Below are 12,349 nucleotides of genomic sequence, written 5' to 3' on the forward strand. Positions count from 1 at the left end.
GCAATGATACTGTGGATGTTGTGTTGTTTCACAGGGTGTCATTTCATGTTCTCAGAGAGAGGGAAAATTGATTGCTAGATGTGAGCACACAGCCAATGAGTGTGGTGTCAGCTTGTCTTCCCCTGTAGCACTGCTTACCTCTCCCACATCACAAACACATTGTCTGTAGTGGGATTCAGGCTGGCAGGGCACCAAACCCAGCTCACCCAGGATGCACACAGGAGCAGGGCTCTGCTCTCTGCCAGGGGTTCAGCACTTGCCCAGCTCCTGCTGAGCCAACACTGCAGGGGTTTGATGCCATCTCAACATCCCCATCAGGATTGGCTTGGTCCAGCCATAGATGATTCCCTGCTGGGTCAAAACACACTGTGCTGAACACAAATAACCTGGGAAGATTTGATACATTTGGGATGGATATCATGTATAAGATCCTGACCATATGAAAAATGTTTCAGATTATTCCATTGTGCAATCACTGGGCACTTGACTGATGACAATAGTCCTTTGTGTTTCAGGTCAAATGCTATCTCAGAAACAAACCCCAGAATAACAGCAAAAAAAACCCTGCAGAAAATCAGGAAGAAATTAATTTTTATTTTTCAATGTACTACATTTGGATGGTAGAAGGGTATTAAGTAGCAGTAGTTGTAGAAGTGCTATTAGAAATTTTCTCCTTAGTACACAGGATTTATGATGAAAATAATCCCACCAATTTAAGGCATAATTCAAGTAAGCATTCTTCTGGAATGAGAGAAGTTTTTTTTTTGAAAATTCTATTGGGCAAAGAAATTCTCCTAATACCTGACATGCTACGGGTTATGTAGTGATATACCAATATCAAAGCACTTAGCTGACCTTGGACATTACTGAGGGAATTACAGCAGAGGCACTACTTTACTGAGATGAAAAGCATCCAGTTAATATGTATGGTATTATATTTCTATAGAGTTGTAATGCTGTGGTACCAGGTAGATAGTGGTGGATATTATCACCACTCTAAAATGAGGCATGGGAGATACAATCTTGTTTGTCTTGGTCTGCTGCAGTGATGGCAGAATCTGAGCCTGTACCTGCAGCTAACTCCCAAGCTTGGTCTTTCTCCAAGTCTTCCAAATACATGCTACCATTGCCATCCCTAATTCATCAGTGCTCAAAAAAGCACGTGGTGACATGATGAATTTCCAACATAAATACTTGAAGAGATATTAAGGACAGTGGCAGTGATTGTTCACCTGGAACATAGTTTTTATCTTTGCTGAGGCAAGATTTATATGGGAACAGGCAGAGAGAATTTTTACTAAAATGATCAAAAATTGGAAGATTTTTTTCACAGCATGAAAGACAGAAACAAGTTTAATTAAACCAAATAGAAGCAGTGTAAGGGCTAACTGATAATGTTGACACAAGAATCAGAAGATATAAATTGGTGAAGAATAGATCCACACTGGAATTTTTATATAAGGAGAGAGAGGGGAAAAAAAATTCTATGATGAAACAATACTTTCATGGAAGGACAGAATTATGTAGTGCTGTGAAAGTCAACCATACTGAGTAACTCATGGGATCACCTTGTAGTCAGTGTTCCTTTAATCCTTAATTTCTCTATACCATTGGAAGGCATGAATAGAGTTATTACCACTCACAGGCACAAATTTTATTATCACAGAGCTTGGCTGCTCTTTGCCCTATACACAATGCCACCACAATTTTGAATAGATTGCTCACAGCTGGTACTGGTTAAGCAAGAACTGGCATGGAAACTGCAGTCCTGCATCAGCTGCTTCTGTGGTCCCTGTGGTGCTACATGAGCAGCAGCAATGGGCAGGTGAGCAAATGGCCCTGTCACAGACTTACCTTCTTTTTTGCCTAATTTTTTTATAATTAACGTTTACAGCAACACTAATTCCATGCTCTCATTAGAGCCTTCTTTTATGCTAAGGCATAATCCCCTTTGTAAGGTGAATTTTGAAATACCATGCTGCCCTCTTGAGGGTACATAACACGCTTGGGGGGTTTTATGCAGTTAATGGAAAGAAAATAACATTTTAATGAAAATTTGTTTCTTATGGAAATAAACAGCTTAGATATGAGCATTTCAAAGTCATCTTTTTGTTTTGGATGTTCCAAAAAGAATTTGCCATGCAATGGCCATTGCAAATGACTTAATTTCTCAACCCTAACTCCACAAAAGGTTTAGAGGATCATGTGCAGAAGAGCCAATGGCTGGGAGTAGAAATAGGGTTACTTTCTTACAAACATTTAGATCTATTTAGATTTGAACAGAGATCTAATTTGCAGAATAGGAAGGATCCTGTTTCCAGTGCTCTGGTATTGAGCTGCTGTCTTGCATGACACAGTCATGGTCCTGCTGCTCCAGAGTGGTGAGTACACAGTGACTGATCCAACCTGTCTGTACTGCAGAGCTCTGGCTGCCTCGTGATTTCTCCCTTCTGCAGTGTCTCATTTGAAATGTTTGCTTTAAGAGAACTAAATGTGTCTATGTTGGCAAGATAGGAATGCAGGTGGTTAGAACAAGTGCTGTGAAGGACATGCAAAGTATAAGCACAGAGGAGGGAGACACTGGCAGAAATTGCCTCTGATAGTTGGGGAGGGAGCTGACATCAAAAAGGAAAGTTACTGGAGTGGCAGTGAGCAAGAGCCCCTCTTAAATGAATTGTTTAGCATGAGACCAGATGGACAATGATGGGAATAAGGTTAGGGGGAAGTAGGTTGCCTAATTGCTCATTTTTTATTCATTGTTCTGGGAATCAATTTAAAGTACAGTGTGTTCATCAGAGACAAACAGACTGGAACAAAAGAAGGAGCTGGTTAAGGCCCCATGTGGTGGTGTGCCACTGTAAGGCTTGGACTAATGGGATACAAGAAGACATTTTAGCCATCTGTCCTCTGTCCTCCTGCTCCCCCCTGCCTGTGCTAGTCCAAGGGGATCATACAGAAGCAGAAGTGTGCTGGGAGTGATTTCTGATGCTAGAAAGTTCAACAGAGCTTCTACTGCCTGGACCAGAGGCAAAGGTTTCCATTTTTTCATACAGAATTCTAAATTCTAAAAGAATATTTGCTGCCTGTCCTCAAGAGTCCCTTGCAAGCCCCAGCTGTGGCTTCAGAGGCAGTGGCTGGTGGAGCTTCTGTCCCAGGGTGCTGAGGTTGGCAGAGCTCCTGGCTGGCAGCAAGGTGGGAATGCCTGGCACCTGCCATAGCAGTGCCACAGTCAGTGCTCCCTGTGCACGAGAACTTCCCATTCCAGCTGCTCAAACAGGAATCAGAGGTTCCTGAAGTGATCTCCAGTCTGCCTGCCGTGACTAGAAACTGGGAATTGTACTTCACTGAGCAAATATCCATGGAGTGAGCAATGCCAATGAACCTCAAAACCATGCCCACTGCAGGGAGTAACGTTACTAAATAGAGAAGAAATATTTATTCTTAATATAATATAAAAAGGAATTCAATATAATTTTCTGATACCTTCTAAAATTCCTGAAAAACAGGCAATGGCCCATGTATTTATTTTTTTCAAGAGTAGATATAAATACTCCTTGACATGTCTTTTTATATGCAGAATTTTCAGACCCCCCATATTGTACTTCCTTACACAGATTTTCAAGTAGTCTTGTGTTCCTTCTATAAAAATGGGCACATAGAATGAATAAACACCACTAAATAGAAGCAAAAATCCAAGTAAAAAAATGAACTGCTTATAACTGACTGTGAAAAAAATTTTCACCAATTGTCTGATAGAAAGCTGAACATTTATTTTTAAATGATCAAATGCTTGTTTCCTGTAGATCAGTCTATGCTTTATAAGGCCTTTAGCAAGGGAAAAACCCCACCAAAAATAAAACAAACACCAAAAAACAAAAAACCCAAAAGACCTCATGAGCTTGACTAAGTTTGATTTCAAGTATGGAATAATGTATTTTAAAATATTTTTAAAAGCAGGTCTGCTGGAACAAAAAGCATAAACTTCTTCTTGCAAATTGATCCTGTTTACTGACACTGTTTTTTTTAACAAACATATTTTATTTTTTTGTGGCAAGAACTTAACAGAGTTCAACCTCTTTCCTTTCTCTAATGCAGAATAGCTTTGCCTTGTTCCTCAAGGCCATGTGACTCTTCAGCAGCTTTCCTGCCTTTCAGTTCTTGCTCACTAGTTTGGAAGGATCTTTTCACTTGTGTTATTCCAGCCTTCTTAGAGACCTGCAAATTGAAAATATTAACATTTGTCCTTGTGCCTTAGGTTATTGGTGCATAGTTATAGTAAAATAAATACTGAATAGAGAATTGTGTTCAGCTGGAGCTCATTTCTCCTGTGATGTTGCTCTCATATATTCCCTTTTTAAAGGTCTGTTTACTAGAGAGGGGAGTAACAGATAAAAAGAATCATAGAACACTTTATGTTGGAAAATACCTCCAAGATCACTGAGTCCAGCCACTAACCCAGCACTGCCAAGGCCACCACTAAATCATGTTCCCAAGTGCCATGTCTGCATGTCTATTACATCCCACAGCCCTTTCCATGAAGAAATAAGCAAAATTTCTGTGGGGACTCTCAGAACTAAGGACATGATGACAACTGGTAAAAAAGAGGCATTTTTTAAAATACCTGTTCTGTATTTTATATTTCAGTGGCAGCTCAGTTCTTCAGGGATTTCTTTGAGGCAATGTATACACAGACATGCTGATGTGTGACTTTGTAAGTCATGTGTGCTCTTGCTGGCATTTTCTATAACCTCTGGAGCAGTGTAAAGCAGCACTTTTCAGATTTTCTGTGGACACCGAGGGAAAACTTGCTCAGTGCAAAAGTTCACATGCAAAAGCTGTTGTTGAGGTGTTGAGATTCAGGCACATTTCACATGAGCTTTATACTTTTTCAGAAGTTCATAGGAAGTTCCTGGTTTTCCTTTCTTGAAAAATTAACATTAAATGGGAACATTGCTCATGCACACTGAATATCAATGTCTGCTGATATCCTGGTGAAACAGGTCTGGCATGAGCATAAGCACAGATTTAGGAGGAGCTGTAGAGTATCTTTATTTATTTATTTTATATTTTAGTTTATTTATTTTATATTCAGCTCTTCGGTTCTAACCTCCCCTGTACTTTGTTTCCCTGAACCAGTGTGTTGCAGTCTTAAGACAGGAAAGTTCAAATTTTTGTGTGGAGTAGGATTATGCATCAGTAAACAAAATCAGCAGCTGTGAACTCAGCATCTGCAAACTGGGCTGTTTTACTTATTACACTTATTTTTAAACTCTAAAAAGATGAAATTGCACAAAACATTCAGCTCAATGACTCAGTTCATTCAATTTGCTTGAAGCCCTGAACTCCAGCACTGTCTGATTTCAGGCTAAACAAGGTTGGTACCAAACTGTGAAGAAGCAGGAAATGACCTTGAGGAACAGCACTTACTGCTGGTTCAGAGTGGGCACATGGTCATTGTCAGGACACTCTTTATCCTGAGCCAAGACTGAACAAGATGGAGGTAAAATAGTATTATTTAAAAAAATTGTTACTAAAATACGATTTAATCAAAAACTTGTATATTCATCCATGTACTCCAGAGTGCAGGTCTAAAATCTCTTTCATACTAGAGAAACCTATCAGAATAGGAAACAAATAATATGCAGTATTGTTGCATTATTTACTAGTAACCAGTTGTTTCTGTCACAGAATTCGATAAGAGTAAACAAAGAGATTTGATTTTAATAGAGCCAAATATGTTTTTTGCAGAAATGTTATATAGTGCTTCTGTGAAAGCAAAATTCCAATTTTCAGTGCTAGTTCTGCAACGATGTATGCAACTGAAAAGAAAATGTAATGTGACTTTAGCAGATTATCTGGGCTTGTCACATATTTGGGTGATCTAATTGGCAGAAATGTCTGTAGACATTGTAGGCTTGAAAGCAGCCAGTATTGCATTACTGAAACTTCTTATGCAACTGTTTTTATGGCTTTGTTTAAGATAAGATGTTTTATGCTGGTAGAGTAATACTTAGATAAGTGTAATTAATAATAGTAAGTTATACAATTTATCACCTCATTTTCTGTTTCTTGGCAATGGAGTATTTTGTTTACTTGGTTCACTCTCTTACTGCATGTTCAGTGCTTCTCAAGTGGCACAGCTCTGGCACTTTCAGATATCACACACAGAGCTGAGTTCTCTTGGTTTACACATAGACCTGAAACCCCAACTTTTGAAGCAGCTGAGGCAAAAATGATAAAAGATGATGTACATAGCAAATAAAAGGTGTTGGATGCTCTCCCTTAAAGTGTCATGGGCACCTTCCTAGTGAAGTATTGAAGGAAATTCCTGAGGACCTTAATCACAGGCAAAAGGTAGGAAAAAACCAAAGACATTTGCACAATCCAAGAAAGTTTGTCTTGGAAAGAAGTTTCTGTCTATGGAGGTAATTAAAGAAGTTGCTGAGATCTTGAAGACAGAACTTGGCCTATGCCTTCTTACTCATCCCTGCTGCACTGAGGCATGAGAGCAGTAGTGAGTTTCCATATAATAAATATTCTATATATGTATAATTCTGAAAAATTTAAAAGTGTTGGTTTATTCCAAAAATTACTAAAAATTGTATTTCCTTAGACATCAGATCTTCCTGATGTGCACATTCAGTTATAACTTCTTACTTGAGGTGCAGAGGATTAAAGGAACACTAATTAAATGATACCTCCTGACACGGCTCAGGATTGAGGAGCTGGGTTGATTTTCCATGGCAGCATTTCTAGTGAGGTTCCAGATGGTGACACATGAGCAGAGAGGAGATGGAGTCACTGCAGCCTGGAGTGCCAGGATTACACTGAGTTCATTTAAACTGATAGGCTGCAAGCCTAGAAATTAAAGGGAGAAAAGTGTGTGTGACGTGATCATAGTCACAATTCAAACACTCTAAAGATAGTTTGAAATGGAAAATGTGTTGAGTGTAAAAAGAGTATTAACAAACCTGATGCCTTTTCAGAACCTTTACAAAACAAGTTATCCAGGCTGCAGAGTTTTTTCTCTTTCTTTCTACTTTATACTTAAAGTTTTTCCTCTGTGATTATGTCAGCTCAAGAGTCCTGAAGGACATGTATTGATCCTTATGTTAATAAATATAGATGCTCATCTAACCATAATGTTAAGTAAATATTTTCAGTCATACAGATAACCCACCTTATTCATCATCCAGACAAAATGGATTTTACTTACATAGACATCAGGTGATGAGTTAAAAGCTGTCTGCTGTATCAAGTTGTTCAAGCTTTATTATAAGAATTAAAGTTTTAAATTCAGGGAGGTGTTTTGACAGCATGGAAGATTTCTCTTTAAAAATGTGTTTCAAATATTAGATCACATTGAAACATCATCTCTATGTGACCTTCAGAAGGTTATGATGAAGAAAAGACTTTTAGGCTGTTTTGGTAACAAGAGTATCACCAACAATGGCAAAGCAGAACAGACTGAACTTATAAACATTACATCAGCCCTGTGCTAGAGATAACATGTTTACTAAACTTCTCAAAATGAGCTGAGACCACGAGTCATCTCATTGTGATCAGCACTAGGACTATTTCCTGCTAAGACTGGCTAGAAGACTGGTATATTACTGCTTGCCCAAAATATTGAACTTACAAAGAGAAGCTGTCTTTATTTTGTGTAAATAAGTATAAGTGCTCTCTCCTGGAAGGACAAAAAGGTTGCCAGCAAATACAAATACTGGAAAATACCAGCATGCTAATGATAAGGACATTTGAAGTTCATCTGTTTTTAAGGAAATCTTATTATCACATTGATAAATGAAAAAATAAAAATGTTTGGAAAGACTAAAAGGAAAAGGCCTTTTAGTCTTTCCAAACAACTGTGTTTATTTTTTTAATTCAGCAAAACTGGTCTTTTTAAATAAGACCTATTTAAACCTATTTAAATAGGTTCTCCTGAGCCCACAGGATGTTGAACTTTTGGAAGTTCAAAATGCACTAGACTTAATACTCTATGAAATGGGATAGAAATGTGCTCAGGTTTTGCTGTGCTCTTCATTGTCTTCTCAGAAATCAGTTCATGTTTTGGCATTTTCCAAGACAACTGAATTGGGAGGGCTGGGGTAAAAAATAGTGGAGAAATAAATGCATAAAACTAGGTCCACTTGTCTGCATTTCCAGAAGAAAAAAAGTTGAATTGTTTAATGGTATTTTTGGAAAAATTTCCAAGTTATAAAATATTCCAAAGATGTTTAAGCTCATTTTTAGATGACACCTCTGTGGTAACACAAATGACATTTCGAATGTGCCTTTCCTTTGCTAAGCCTTCTTAGCAAAACCAAATGTCATTTGTTGTCTCAAAAGCTAAAGACATATTTCACATGTCAGATGTACAAAGATGCTACTGAACAAAATTACAGGCGAGACATTTAAATTCTGCTGCTGCTGGAATTTCTGTCATCTCTCTTTCTGATGCAGTGCACAGCAGCTCTCTGTGCTGACAGCAGAACTGGTTCCATTATGCTGCAAAGTAAATTAATATTTTGTGTAAAGGCTTAGGTCAAAATAAAAATAGTTGGTGGCTTGTTGTGTGCAGGAGTGACACTGTTATGTGATTAGGAAATAGTGCAGCATGCAAGTGGAAACCTGAACACATTTATTTTCAAATTTCAATTGTGTTATTTTTGAAACTATTTCTTTTTAGGATCAACATTATTAACATTTCTTGTATGACAAGAGAACCCCATCTACCCAAAGAATAGATGACTTTTCTAGTGATGTATGCTGAATATATTAAATATTTTAATTAATTTCAAATAAAGAAATGAGTCATATTATATACCTGCAACATTAAAATTTGAATGACCTTCAAAGAAAATCATGTTTAGTTTTGCATGGCCTAATCCTTGACAGTTATCAGTATTTTGTCTATCTTAGGGGCTGCATATTTATCCAAAGTTTCAGATAAATATCTTTGAAAGACAGATGAGCTAAAAGCAAGATAGTCACTTTTATATCCCACAGCAGAACTCTTCAGCACTTTCAAAAATGTCACTGATATTTAGAAATTTTCAAATTAATTTTAAAATATAAGCAGAATCTTGCCTTCCTTAGGACTCCATGAGTCACTTTTGATTTCAGTATCTATTTCTGCTCGAAAAGAGTCATTAAAGAAAATACATTTGCCAGAATTACTTAGAAGACAAGCTAAATTCAAAGATTTGAATTTGCACTTCAATGCAAGTATGTGGCTCTCCTTGAGTTTAAATTAGAGGAGAGCAGTATTTAGTCATGACCTGTTGTTCTGGATTCTGAAAACGTTGAGCAATTCTAGTTTTGTCTCCAATTCTCATATGGCTGTGGCAAATGGAGGCAGGTGCTGTTTGTGTGCAATCACAGCAAACTCAAATGTGCCTGCACTCACTTCCCCTCACCATCAGTGAAACAAAGGGAAGAAACTTTTCCCTCCTGTTCCATTACTTCCTAGTTGCTAAAATACTTCACTTAAGAAAAGTAAATAGTTTGGATTGTGTAGCCTTATAAAATGCCTTTTAAATCATTCTATTGCCAAAATGTTGTTCAGAAAATGTTGTCCAGTTGTCAAGAAAGTTGTTTGGCATAATGAAAATGGGACACTTGTTTCCTCAGGGGTACATTTTCTGTACCTATGACATTTATTTACTTGCAAAGGAGAGAAATCACAATGGTCTTCCGTGTTTCTGAGCATCAATTCATTATTTGAATTCCCTTGTGTATGTACAAAGTAGTATTTCTCACAAAAAGCAAACAAAACAAAACAAAAAAAAGCCCTTTCCCCATTAAAAGAATAGGAAAATAGCAACATCATTTTTTATTCCCTTGCAACTAAGATTCATTCCTGAGCAGAAATGTAGGAATATTGTCCTGGGTTTGTATCCCAACTTCTTTGTGTGTTACTCTGATCCACACGTTAGTACAAAGGACTATACAGCCATAAAGCTTTAAAGTTGTTCCATATCAATATTACAATTAAGATTGTACTTATCTGGCTGCTGATATGATTTGAAATCTGTTCTTCTTCTGTTTTGAAGTTCAAAGAAATAATGCAATAGTCCTGCGGAAAATTTGTTTGGGAGAAAGACTTCACGATTTCATTCACAAAGTTAAATTTTTGAATACTTTTGGTATCAAAATACTTTTGGTCAGCATTGATGACCCTGAAGAAGAGATGTCTTCTGCAGACACAGACCATTTGTCCAAAATTAAGCAAAAATATATATTATATGTTGCTTCCAAAGGCACCAGCATGTGATTTCCACGCTGTTCTCAGACTGCACACGTTTAATTAGTCACAGATACAATGCTAGCTTGAGAGGCAGTCCTTACAATATTCTTCTATTTAATTAAACTTTATATTTAATGCAATATATTTATATTACAAATCCTATCATACCACTAAATCCATTTTTCTGCTGCTAGATTTGCATTTAGTTCAGGATTTGAATCATGCTCAACCTCATTGTTCCAAGCAAGAGAATTTATTAGAATGGATCCACACAATACTGCACATAATGAAAACAGGAGAATCAGAAACCTCAATTGCAAAGCCAAAAATGGAGGAAAATAAGACTGGCAGTTTTGGATGTTTCTATTTTAGAAGGCCAATGTGTTTCCAAGGCCTTCTTTTCAAAAATTGCCACTGAGCTTTCCCACAGTGCTGAGCAGTTCTGTTGCAGCAGAATAAGTTGAAAAAACACGTTCTGTACATTTACAGAACTGGTCTAAAACTCCTTCAGTAATTGAAAAGAAAATTAAAATCTTGCATTCTGAGAACTGTTGTGGCTTCCTTTTCATATTTCCTACACTAAGACAAGGCAAACTGCCCTAGAATTTACATTCAGTTACACTGAGTGCTTTCACAAACCCCTCTCATAATTACAACTCTAATAATCCTTCACCTGCCACCTCAGCTTCTTCATGTGAGAGATTTTTGCCATTTGATGTTACAAACTGCTTCATAAAGTAGGAAGAGGAAGGAAAAAATCTTTAAAAATCATCTAGAAATTGATTCTTTCATTTAGTGAAAAGAGAGACTAAAAAAAGAATTGAATTATATTTGAAGGTGTTCTTAAACCAAGAGGGTGTATTTTAAGAACAAATTAAATAGTGAGCAGATATTTTCCTGTAACTAAAAATTAGCTTCTTATTTCCAGGTACGTGATTTAAGGTTGAAGAGCATTTTCCAGCTATCTGTCTTGTGCATTACTGAAATGTAAAAGTAAGTAAAAACCACTTAATTATATGTATTTTTTCATAGCTTAGAAAATATTTATTAGATAGAACACAACATGTGCGTAACTTAAAATTAATGTTTACTAGTAATTTCTTATTCTACCTTCAAATGCCATAGTGGCCCTATTATATCCCAGAATTACAAGTACTGATAAAATTATTTTCTGGCTCCCCCTTCCCATCTCTTCTACAATTAACTAATAGCTTAATGCACTAATTGGACTAAAATATATTATGTTGCGTTATGAATATTTACCCTTGCAAATCATTCATATGAAATCATTCCTTTTTAAAAACTACTTAAAATTAAGCTTCCTGACTTGTACTCCAAGCTTCTATCCACAATTCTGGTTGAAATAAGGTCCCACAGATCCAGCCAGTAACCCTCACTGAAATCCCACCTGATCACCTGTGTCACTGCATGATGCTATCCCAAGAAACGAGGCTTTCTCAGAGTGAGCTTAGTGGGTCTTTGCTCTGGGATTTATAAAATGCAATAAAAAATGACAAAAAACACAAATGCAAATATAGTTTAAAATATAATATTAGCATTGTCAACATGAAAGACTTTATTTACTGCACAGAGAAGAAAATATTCAGAATAGTGTAGTTTGTTTCGGGGAATGCATGAAAAAGTTTCAACAACTAACACACAGTGTTTCTTTGCAAAATAGCCCCGTGCATGATGCTGAAGTGAAATGGGTTTTGCTCATTCTTGTAAAAGAAGGTCATTACCTGCTATTGTGACTGCTCCTTTTGGATTACCTTTGTCTCTGCACAACTCAAACAATAAATAAAGGTAGTCTGTTAATATAGATTAGAGGTTAAAGACTTATTTATTATCACCTTTTATGGAGAGATTCTGTAAAGGTTGTTATTGACCTTCCCTGCCTACAGACTAAAAGTCAGGTATTTATCCCAGGCAATCCATTTGCAGTGGGAAAAAAATTAGTCTTCCTGAGGAGGCACAGGCAGAAACTGGGCTGCCACAGTAACTCCTGATGAGTAAGAGTTCCCAAATTGAAATGCATCACAAATTCACATCAGGTTATGTTTCTGAGCATATGAGATGAGGAAATAGTTGAGAAACAAC

General features: G+C 37.0%; 1 long non-coding RNA gene across 1 annotated transcript; it reads right to left on the reverse strand.

The window, feature by feature from the left end:
• Nucleotides 1–584: 584 nt before the first annotated feature.
• LOC131584005 (uncharacterized) lies at nucleotides 585–11,725 on the reverse strand. The gene is made up of 3 exons (XR_009278638.1): nucleotides 11,658–11,725; nucleotides 6,699–6,858; nucleotides 585–4,215 (listed from the first exon to the last, which is right to left on the reverse strand). It is a non-coding gene; the product is annotated as an uncharacterized LOC131584005 (long non-coding RNA).
• Between the last annotated feature and the right edge of the window lie 624 nt (nucleotides 11,726–12,349).

Source organism: Poecile atricapillus, chromosome 13 (genome assembly GCF_030490865.1).
Source record: "Poecile atricapillus isolate bPoeAtr1 chromosome 13, bPoeAtr1.hap1, whole genome shotgun sequence".
NCBI lineage: Eukaryota > Metazoa > Chordata > Aves > Passeriformes > Paridae > Poecile > Poecile atricapillus.